Raw genomic sequence first — 12727 nt, forward strand, 5'->3', positions numbered from 1 at the left:
TGAGGGGAAAAAATATTGACGATAACAGTTCATTGTGAAACAGAAATGAGAAGGAAACCACAGCCTGTGTTGGCATTATTATTATTATTATTATTATTATTATTATTAGTGTTGTTGTTGTTATTAATGCTGTTATTATAATCATTTATTTATATTATTATTATTATTATTATTACTGCTGTTATTTAACTAATTTTGTTAATGTTATTGCTGTTGATGTAGTTTTAGTTGTTATTACTCATACCTATTAATAGCATTACCATTAGTGTCATCATCATCATTATTTGCACTGCTTCAGTAACTGGAAAATGGGTGGCAATGAAAACTATGATTGTGATAATTACTTTTACTGATACTGAATAAATTATTATTATTATTTTTATTATTATTACTGCTGCTGCTGCAGCAGCAACCCCTGCAGCCACTGCTGCCGCGGTAATTATTAGAATTGTTATTTTTGTTTATTATTAGTAATATAAGTATATTATTAGTATAGTTATTAATATTATCAATAGTACTTTTATGAAAATTCCTTCTCTTTAATGCTATAATTATTTATTACATCACCTCCCTGTATCGTTGCAGGACATGGTATGTTGCTGCGTGGACAACCCAGCCTGGCATTACAGTGAAAACAGGTAAGTGAGACATTGCAGTGCTGTCATTAGCCATATACAGTATGTTGTTGTACTGGCGTGTGTGCAGTTACCAGGAAACCAGTTGACACATTGAACCTGTGGCATTAATTATATATGTTGTTGTACTGGAGTGTGTGCAGTTACCAGGAAACCAGTTGACACATTGAACCTGTGGCATTAATTATATATGTTGTTGTACTGGAGTGTGTGCAGTTACCAGGAAACCAGTTGACACATTGAACCTGTGGCATTAATTATATATGTTGTTGTACTGGAGTGTGTGCAGTTACCAGGAAACCAGTTGACACATTGAACCTGTGGCATTAATTATACGTGTTGCTGTGCTGTAGTGTGTGGAATTTAACTGTCGTTCAGAATGTCCAGTGCGGATATTTGGGTCTGGCTGAGATTCAAAAATACTGAAAGAGATGAGCGATAGTTATTTTCTATAATGTTCTTAGGGAGTATGTGGAATTCAGAAAGTTTTAAAATGTAATGTTTTTCATGGGAATTTGAAATGCTGAAGTGAGTATCTGGGAATGTCTTTGATATTACAGGGTTGTTGGAAGAGAGTTGGTGGGATTTTGTGAGCTTCGTGGATTTTTTCTGTGCAAAGGAGAAAGAACCAAAAGCTAGAAGCGTGCAAAGGTGGAAAGAATTACGTCAGATACAGTGAACTTGTAGGATGTTGGAAGGGATTATGTAGGATTTACTGAGTTTCTAATATACTTGAAGAGATGAGCTCCTTTGCTGCTGGAAGCGATTACGTAGGATTCTTTGAACGGCTGTAGTACTGGAAGGGATTATGTGGGATTCAGTGAGATACCAGTACGATAGATGGGACTGGATGGAATTAGGTCCGCTAAAATGTTGGAAGGTATTACGTGGGTTTCATTGAAATTCTCTAACGAGTCGCTGGTCTTCCAGATATTGTTGTAAAAAAGTAGACAGTATTGATTCAGTTTTTTCATTGTTGGTGGGGAATGTGTGGGATTTACTTAACTTCTCATACATTCTAGGGAAGTATGAGCGATGCAGTGGATGTGAGGAATACAGTATTGCAAATGAGAAAGTGGGTTTCACTGAGCAAGTGGATGTTGTACTAATGTAGGTTATGGAAGGGAATTTCATTAGAGAAAGAACATAATTGGATAACTGCTCTAGGTGAGTATGCTGACCACCTCCTGTCCGAGGGTATGACGTGACGGCGAGAGCAAGACAAATATAACAGTGCAGGTGGCTGTGTTAGGGGGTACACTGTTGTAAGCTGGTATATAAATACGTTCCGCCAAGCATCGCCACACGAAAACTCCAGCATGTTTTCACTTATGTCGTGGTCTCTCCTCTTGCATTGCTGAGTCCTCACTTTAGGTCACAGGAATGCATTGTGTCAGGCCTCACCTGATCCGTAAAATTAGTCAACAAACTTTTTTATCATAAGATTTTCAACCAGATAACTGTATCTCAATCAGTTTTGGAGATTTTGATATGAAATATGCATTTTTTGCACCAAAAAGAGTATATGACCTTATAAAATAGGTCAAGGTCATTAATATATGGCACAAGTACTTGGAATATCCTAGGGTACCTTCCTGTATAGTATCATCAAGATCTATGAAATAAATGCAGAAAATAATAATAATAATAATAATTCTAAAACAATAAGCTCCGCTATTTATATGGCAAAGCTTAAAAATGATAATAGCAAAGGCAAAAACAACCTCAGTGATGTGTAACTCAATTGTGAGGGGGCATGCAGGTGTCGTGTGTGTGTGTGTGTGTGTGTGTGTGTGTGTGTGTGTGTGTGTGTGTGTGCAGGGGGGGGATTGAGAGGGAGCAAAATGTTTATGATTTAACTCCTGCAGTTGGATGACGTATTCCAGTATTTTATTCTTACGAGTAGAGAAGAGGTTAATGAAAGCTAAATCCATCCCCTTTTTCGAAATTTTCAGGTAGAGCAAAAATAAATGTCACTATATTGAATGGATTAATTTGTTGGTGATGAGCGTGAAGTTGTGATGAGGTGGTGATGGTGTAGGTATACTGTACAGTGATGGTGATGGAGTGAGAAAGGAGTGGAGAGGCCGTGGATAATAAAAGTGTGAGTCGTGAATGGGAAGGCGCCAGGAGTGAGTCAGGAGAGGGGAGGCAGCGAATGATGAGTAGAAGAGGTGAATGGTGAAGATGTGAGTAATAATGTCTTGAGAAGGAAGATGAGTGAAAGGTGAATATAGTGTGTGTGAATGACGACTTTTAAGGCAGGAAAAAAAAAAAAAGACTAAAGCCAGTAGACCCCAACAAATAATTGTCCTATCCACTAATAATTGTCGAACAAAGTAATGCTGGACACAGTGTGTTTAAAAGACTGGAGGCCACAGACAGAGAAATACACACTGAGAAAGACAGTTCCATAGATGACCAGCTGCTCACATGAAGGACTGGATTCCCGCGTAACTCTTGCATGAAAGGGTTAGACAAGTGGAGATAGTGTGTAGGTAAACGGGTACTGCGTTCCATTCGTGATGTGGAAGGAATGTAGCAGATTGTTCAAAAGAGCAGTAACTACCGTAAAAACGAAGTAGCAGGAGCCTGTTCCGAGTTGAAAATGTGTTACAAGAGCATGGTATTGAGAAAAGATTAGAAATTGCTGAATGGTATTAGTACGAAATCCTGCCTAACCGCTTACCTATTGCCAGACGCCTTAATCCTGTAAGGGATGGCCACAAACAAACCTCCTGCATGTAGCCCTGTCCCCCGCCATTTCACAGTTCTCCCCCCAACTCACACACCCACTCTCATATACTGCACCTCTCCAATTCATCACTCCATCTCATCCTAGGCCTCCCCCTCCCACTCCCCACCTCCCTCCACCTAACTCGTGTACACTCTCCTCGTTAATTTCTCGCTCTCGCCAAACCACCTCTTTGTAATTCTCCTAACACTTTCTATCACATCCACAGCCCTACCACAACGCTCCTTCACATACTTTTTTGTCAGTCTGTCGCTACATGTAACTCCACATGCTCCTCTCAGATACTTCATTTACACTGCCCAAACTCTTGACTTGTGTCCTTTCAACAAGGAATCCTGACATGAATAAAAGATGGTGAGTTGAGTAGGAATTCACGATTAAAATTTGTCTATCTATCTATCTATAGCCCGACTCCCTAATCCCGCAAAGGGTGGCCGCAGGCAAAACACCTCCAAGTCGCTGTGTCACCCACCATTTGACTACCCTCCTCACAATCCAACCTCACTGTACATTCTGTGACTTCACTCCTCTCGAACACCATAACTTTACTTTTGTTTACATTAACTTTCAGCTTTTTCCTCCTATACACTGTCCCAAATTCATTCACCAAACCTTGCAACTCCCGTTCATCTTCACTCAACAATACTGTATCATCAGCAAACAGCAACACCAGAATCTTCCAATTCTCACCCTCGTTCATTAGAGCCACCCCCACATCCACTACCCTACCCTGCACCTCCTTTACAACCCCATCCACGTATATATTAAACAGCCATGGAGACATCACACAACCCTGTTTCGGTCCCACATTGAGATCAAAGAACTCACTCAGCTTACCATCCACTCGCACCGTAGCCCTAGGTCCTTCGTACATACTCTCCACAGCATTCAACAATTTCCCATCCACTCCATATATTCTTAATACCTTCCACATACCTTGCCTATCTATTCTGTTATAAGCTTTCTCCAAGTCCATGAAGGCAGCATACACTTTCTTTCCCTTCTCTGGATACTTCTCCACTAAACATATTAGAACAAATATCTGATCTACACACCCTTTTCCCCTCCTAAATCCCCCTTGTTCTTCTCCAACTAGCTCCTCTGTCATATGCCTAACCTTATCAATAAGTATTCTATCATATATTTTACCAGTCACACTAAGAAGGCAAATACCCCTATGGTTACCACGTACTTCTCTCCCCTTTTCATTTATATAAAGGAACAATTATACCTGATTTCTAGTCCTCTGGAACCCTTCCCTCTTCCCAAGCCAATCTACACAACTTCCATATCCACTCCACAACAATCTCACCCCCATACCTCAGCATTTCACCACACACTCCATCAGTTCCTGGGGCCTTTCCCAACTTGATCTTCTTCATTGCTTCCACTACTTCCGTCCTACTGATCTCTTCCTCCCTCCTCTCATTTCTTCTTCTCCCAGCCATTCCCCAACCACTTATACTCGCACTGCTGTCACTCTCTACATTCAACAAATCCTCAAAGTGCTCCTTCCATCTCCTCAATTTCTCTCTCTTCTCCACCAACAATCTATTATTCCTATCTTTCACTCCTCTACTCTTTCCCCTTTCACACTGCCTTACTTTCTTTCCCTCCTTCCAAAACAATTTCTTACTCTCCTTCCATTTCACACTCAGATTCCTCCCAAAGTCTTCATCCACTTTCTTCTTACTCTCCTTCACCAGTCTCTTCACCTCCCTTCTCTTACTCACATATACAGTACCTCTCTCTTCTCTCTCTCTCATCTTCTCCCCTACCTCTACTCGCTAACCATTCACTATATGCCTTCTTCTTTTGTTCCACAGCTCGTTTCACCTCATCATTTCACCATGCTGTCCCTTGCACACCCTTGCATCTCCTCCTCACTCCACAAACCACCTCACACACCGCGCCTATCTCTTCCGTAAATATCTTACATACGTCTTCTACCCCTTCCTTCTGCTCTAGCTCATACCTTCCCAATCTTTCTTCCATTATGCTCTTATACTCTGCCATTTTCTCACTATCTTGCAAATTCTCCACTCTTCTCACAGGAGCTGCTTCCTCCTGTCTTCCCCTTCGTCTCCTCAACCATTTTCTTTGCAGCTTTACCTTGGCCATCACTAAGTGATGGTCCGAGACTCCATTCCCCACCCTCTCCACACTCTTGCATCCAACACTTGTCTTCTCATTCGCTCATCCACACACACTTAGTCTATCATTGCCTTTCGTTCAACAAGTTCACCATCCATCCTCCTCATTACTCTCCATGTACACCGGTGGATCATCTTATGTCGAAAGTAGGTGTTGGCTATTGCCAACCCCTTACCAGCACAGATGTCCACCAAAGCATTACCATTCCCATCTACGTCAGCTGGCACACCCCACTGACCAACCACTCCATCCACTCGTACATTCCCAACTTTGCCATTCATGTCTCCAATCAAAAGCACTTTCTCGCTCCTCTCAAATTTGTCCATACATGCTTCTACTCTCTGCCAAATCTCATCTTTCACTCTTGCCACTCGGTCCTCTGTCGGAGCATACACACATACAATCGCCCACGCTTGTATACCTACTTTCATCCTCACCCATACAGTCCTTGCACCCACTGTTCCATACTCTCTTATATTCTCCTTCCACTGCTTTCTTATCATCAGACATACTCCCTCTCTTGCCCTCTCATTCTCATTAACTCCCGCACATATACCTAAACCATATTCCCATTCTTTCACCCTTTCACCTTCCCATTTAGTTTCAGTCAATCCACATATATCCACTCTTGCATCCTCAAGCACCTGAACAATCTCTCTCTCTTTCACTTCATCATTCACTCCTCTCACATTCCATGTTCCCACCCTCAGAATGTCCTTTGCCCGTTCCTTAGTCGTCAACGTATGGTCCGTCCTGGTCCGAGGCGCTTTATTCGCTTGTTTAGTTAGTTCTTTTTACTGGGTGGGACACTAACCCACCACCAACCCTTTTAGTCGCCTCGTACGACAAGCAGGGATATTGGGGGAGTATTCTTGAAACCCTCCTACCCCCAGGGGTAAAATACAGGACAGAATTGATATCAAATGTGCTAAAAGTTAAATAGGATTTTATTGAGCTATTGAATTTGTGTAGCGTGTCCTGGTCTTATAATGCCGTAAATTGTTCAGATGTAAGAAAGTTGTTCACACACTGGAATTTTGTTTGGGGAAGATACACCATGGGTCAGACTGGGGTCCAAACTTTTTTATGCTAACAATAAACACAAATTTAGTATAAAAATCTTTGTGTATCATTTATATATATTAATCGATCTTTCTGTATCTATCTATCGATCTACCTGTCTGTCTATAACCGTGTCTCTTCAGGTCATCATTCAAACACTCCATTTTCTCGGCTACACCCCATAGGCCAGCCGATAAGTACAGTATTGTGGTTGTAGAGACTCTTCCGTTGACCACGAAAAACCCATCATGCCTGTCTCCATAGTTAGTCATCCATTCATGTAAATTTGTGGTTAATTAAGATACATCTGTCTATCATCTTCTGTACCTATCTATATTTGCCTTTCTTTCCTATGTTAGTTTATTTTCTTCCCAACTTCCCCATCTCGACTGTTCATGCAGTCACCCTCATTTGACGCCCTCTCCCTCCTTCAGGCTCGCTCACATACTCGTATGCCTTTTTATCACTACATTTCATCCCTTCTCGTGTAAGTATTTTCTCCTGTACCCGACAATTAATTGACTTTTTTACTCCACATGTTTAATATTTGTCTTTATCCTATTCATCCTAAACAACCCGCATTCATTCATTTACTATCCTGGTATTACTGCTCTCACCCTGAATTTTAATACTCACGTCATACCCGGATCTCTCACCTATACATTAATGAGGGCACCATCACACATTTATGCAGTTCTGCTTCACAGTCTGCATTCTGTAGTCTCTTCCGTCTCAGACCTTCTACAGCACCAGCCACGTTATTGCTTTGGGCCGTTGTACTCTTCACTTCCTTCTCAGTTGCCTGTCTCTTACATAAATACACAGATGCACTGGGTTCAAAACTATGAACATTTTAGAGGGATACAGATGATATAAATTACACATACATTAGGTAATTTTTGATATAAATTATCTATTTACATAATACGGAAATTTCGAATGTAAATAGGTATTGAACTTTATTTGTACAGAAGTATTCCTTTCAATTATTCTCATAAGTGTATAGTAATGCGTTAATTTTTTTATGGATCACATGATACAAAACAGAGCAGGTTGACTTATCACAGCCCCCCAGTACTTAAACATTCCATCAGTTTGCGTCTTTCCATTCACCAACAAATACACTGTAAATCACCTTCTTAATAACCATCACTTTACTCTTGTCAGACGATTTTCTTCTGCAAACGGGTATCACTGACTGGAATGACGTAGGTAATAGGACTATTAGACAATTAGGCGAATGTGTGAGTGGGATGGCATGAGGAAGGGCGTGGGAAACGTGGTTGCGTTGAGTGCGTGCAGACCACCCAGGCAGCCCTTGCTTATGCAGGAGTAAGCCAGCATGACGGGGAGATAGAGTGATGGATTCAGGCCACCACCTACCACCCATCAACATCACATATCCAGTTATCCCTCTCCCATCCCACAGCCTCCCCTTCCATTAGCTGGTGCATTAATTCTCTCCAAGTCCTCAACGATCAACACACGTCTGGTCATCCATTTTCCACCTCATCACTTCCCATTAATGAATCGGTTCTGTTCCTACTTTCACTCATCCACATCACACATGCAGTCATTCCTCTTCCATCCCTCTTACTCCCCCGTCATCAGTTTCGTTGGTCTTCCATCCTAACACCCTCCTCCCCCTTTCATCCATTGATTTGTCTACTATGTCCAGACTCATACCTACCCACCAACACAATCATAAAACTATCTCCTTCCTGTTGTACGTCCTCCCTCTTTCTTTGGTTTATATATCCGTTGTATCAGTAACTCGGTGCCTCTTCTATGCCCTCTCACCGCTCCACCATAAATCTAATTCAACACCCATCCCTTCATCCTCTCATTGTTTTTCTCACTCAGCCATTTGTTACCTATTCTTTAGCTTACATAACCATCAGTTCAGGATATACATCCACCACATTCCTTTCAGTTCCTTCAACAATCGTTTCCTCATAGGTTCATCCATCTAATTCTTATCTAATCATGTCATTTCGTTTTTAATTCAACTCTTTGTTCATATGTTTGTTACCTTTATTTAAGCATTAATCGTCATCAGATTTGGCAATTCCTCGATCACTTTTCCCCGCATTCTTTCATCCATCATTCGTTCACATATCCACTCATTCATTCTATATGTAATCAATGAGGCGTCCCTTCCTATCTTTCCCATTCATGTTTTTTTACCATCAATATATCAACTATATTTTTTCTTTCTTAATCATCTGTACTGGTTCCTCTTCGGTCATTTCCTCTCCATCTCTTCATCCGTCATTGCCCTCCATGCCTATCCATCCACTCTTTATCTAACCATCAAACAGTCGTCTTTCCATCTGCGCCAATCATCCATCTCTCGGGCCATCCATCCCTCACATGTTCCCTGGCCTCATCATCACATCAGTCTAAATCACCTGTTGTCTCCATCGCATCCCCCATTTGTCTGCCTCTCCAGCACTCATTACTTGTCTCCCCACTCCGTTCAGAGTTGCCTTGCACTTTTCGTCTCTCTCTCTCTCTCTCACACACACACACACACACACACACACACACACACATTCTCTCTCTCTCTCTCTCTCTCTCTCTCTCTCTCTCTCTCACACACACACACACACATTCTCTCTCTCTCTCTCTCTCTCTCTCTCTCTCTCTCTCTCTCTCACACACACACACACACACACACACACACCATTTCAGTATAATGACATCCTTTCCATTTCATTCTGGAAACAACCAAGGCACTTTATGCAGCTTAGGAAAATCACAACCAGCAAAGGAGTTCTTAAGCGCTGTATCTAACCCCTATAGTTCCAAAAGCGTCTTGAGCTGAATACAATTGTCTGGAGACAGAATGTATCAAATGGTAAAGACGCCATCAAAGTGACGACAAAAGGACTCTACTAGGATGAATAAGATGGTTGTGTCATAAAAGACTAAATGTCATAAAAGACTTTGTGGTTCCTTTGTGGTTACTTGTAGTTGAGTTATATATATATTAGACTTGTGGACGAGCGGTTATTATACTGGAGTAGCTTGTAGTAGATAATCTTCTTTCCCATTTGTCATGTAGTGACAGGAGAGGTAAAGAATGTATGGGACTATTTTTATTTGTCTTGGAAATATTAACAAGTCTCTCACACAGAGCGAAGTATAGAGTCCAGTCCCGCTAGCTATCTCTCTGTCTCGCTCTCTCTGTCTCTCTCTCAAGTTACCAAGCCCTTCTCCCTGCGACCTGTCTCTTCTAAGGCCTCTCTCCTTCTGCCCCTGCCTGTTCTGTGGCTAACCTCCTTCTGAGCTCTTTTTCCTAGATTCTGGTGTAGCAGGGGTTGTATCACGTGTGTTCCTTGTGAGTGGAAAGTTCTAGAAGCCTGTGTGTGAGTATGTGTGTATGTGTGTGTATGGTCACTAGGCGCTGTCGTGTGCCTAATAAGCATTCCTTGAGTTAAAAGTGTGTAAGCATGTTTAGCATTGCTCGATTCTCGCAGACACAATACCTTCTCATCATCTGACTCCCTGCTTCTATCTGTCTCTCTATCTATCGATTTATCTATCTATCTATTATGATTTGTAATTATAATATGGAGTCCTAACATATTGCTCGGTACACGCAGCTGAAGGACCTCCGACAGCAACTATCATTGACAGTTAAGTCATAATATATTAATACATATTATATACATATTATAATGAACTTATAAGCTAATTAAATGAAATACATAATATTGTAAAAGTAACATAATTGTATGAATATTGTATACATATAATACTTATAGTAAATAGTGATTATTCAGTAATATTACATTTTAAACAAGTTGTATACATATTTGAATAAATGCATTAAAGTAAATTATTTAACTGTATTACAGTATGTTCTTGGGTTATTGTAGTGAAATGCATAACTGTGTTGGCCTTATAACTGTAGTTACATTTTGTTAATGCAACTATTACATAAGTGTCTTGGCCTTATAATTGTAGTTAAAGTTACATAAAAGTTACATCTTGTTAATGCAACTGTTAATTTGCAAAGTGTAACATAATGCAATCGTTTGTCGTTACATATTTGTTGCATATTGTTTGTAGTTACATAATTGTAGTTAAAATTACATAAAAGTTACATCTTGTTAATGCAACTGTTAACTGGCAAAGTGTAACATAATGCAATCGTTTGTCGTTACATAATTGTTACATATTGTTTGTAGTTACATAATTGTTACATATTGTTTGTAGTTACATAATTGTTACATATCGTTTGTAGTTACATAATTGTAGCAAGTGTAACATAATGCAATCGTTTGTCGTTACATAATTGTAGTAATTGCAGTCCTAACATATGCTGCTGTCGATGATAGTGATGATGTGTCATGCCACTTGCTTGTGGAGACAACAATTTCCTTTTTTTGTTTGTAGTTTATGTGGTATTTTGGCATTTGTAGTAACACTTACACTTATTTTCATTTGTTTGTTATGTGATCTTACTCTATTTCTCTTTTTTCTTTCTTACTTTTTTTTTTCTATGTATTGATTTTCTATAGTTTGTTTTTCTTCGCTTGTGTACGCTTTTTCCATGTTGTTCATGGTTGCATAATTACTGGCTAATTTCCCTGGGATACTTTTTTAAAGTTTAGTTTATATTGCACAGATATTATTGAAAATGATATAATATTGTCCCATATTTTGTTATTTTATAAAAAAATATATATATACACTATATACAGTATTAACTATATACATTGACTTATTGTTCACTTGTACCTATCGTGGGTAATATGTGTGTCAGCACTGTGTGGAAATCGTTGTCTTCACGATTGTGTTGAAGATGTTCACTCTTGCTAACGTCGTTTGTGTTGGCCATTTTTTTTTTTTTACAGTTCTTTTAATTGCTCACTGAGTAACTGTGATGGTATATTTTCTTTATTACTTTGTAGATGTAATAATGTATAGCTGTATGTATGAAACACGTATTTTATGTAGGTATAAATGGTAACACTCGTTGGTAGTAAATAAATGTTATATTTATTGTTGGTGATTATTTAGTGTTTGAGTTATGCAGATAAGTAAGTATGTGTATTTAAGCTGTAACTATACAGCACGTTTTATATGTTTGTGCAGAAGCTTATTGTCTATCACTGTGTATTGTATAAATGAAGTAACTATGTAACTCACTAATTTTTACCGTGGTGGGAATGGTGTGGGTGGTGTTGCACGTGGTGATAGCGTTGTTCTTCACGGGTTGATTGGCGTGTTGTGGGGTGTCAGACACACGGCTTGGCGTCGTCTCAGCACACGCATGGTGGCGTCAACTTTCCACACTGGTAGCTGTGGTGAGTAAACGAGTAGAGATGAGTAACTTGAGTGAAGATGAGTAAGATGCGTTATAAATGTGGCTCTGGTGTTTTGCTGCGTGTCTTGACCTCTGCGTCAGCGATGGAGGTAGGCGGGAGAGAGTGGTGGGGGTTTGTGTGCTTGTTGCTTTGGTCTTTCCTCTTCTTTACTTGCTTTGTTTTATATTCTTCTTGTTGCTGCTTGAAGTTACGTGAAGATTATAGAGTTGTTTTGTAGACTTGTAGGCTATTTGCATTGTAGGCTGTATTTTGTAGGAATTCACTTGTAGAACTGAAGCTAATCTTGTAGAGTCTCGCCTGCTTTTGTAGAAATTTGCTTTTAATTTGGAGACGATGTCCGTAGATTCGCTGCTACCAAATGTCATAAAAGACTAAATGTCATAAAAGACTTTGTGGTTCCTTTGTGGTTACTTGTAGTTCAGTTATATATATATTAGACTTGTGGACCAGCGGTTATTATACTGGAGTAGCTTGTAGTAGATAATCTTCTTTCCCATTTGTCATGTAGTGACAGGAGAGGTAAAGAATAGTATGGGACTATTTTTATTTGTCTTGGAAATATTAACAAGTCTCTCACACAGAGCGAACTATAGAGTCCAGTCCCGCTAGCTATCTCTCTGTCTCGCTCTCTCTGTCTCTCTCTCAAGTTACCAAGCCCTTCTCCATGCGACCTGTCTCTTCTAAGGCCTCTCTCCTTCTGCTCCTGCCTGTTCTGTGGCTAACCTCCTTCTGAGCTCTCTTTCCTAAATTCTGGTGTAGCAGGGGTTGTATCACGTGTGTTC

This window comes from Coenobita brevimanus, chromosome 114 (assembly GCF_032717465.1).
Source record: "Coenobita brevimanus isolate Jiangsu-jjx chromosome 114, ASM3271746v2, whole genome shotgun sequence".
In the NCBI taxonomy this organism is placed as follows: domain Eukaryota; kingdom Metazoa; phylum Arthropoda; class Malacostraca; order Decapoda; family Coenobitidae; genus Coenobita; species Coenobita brevimanus.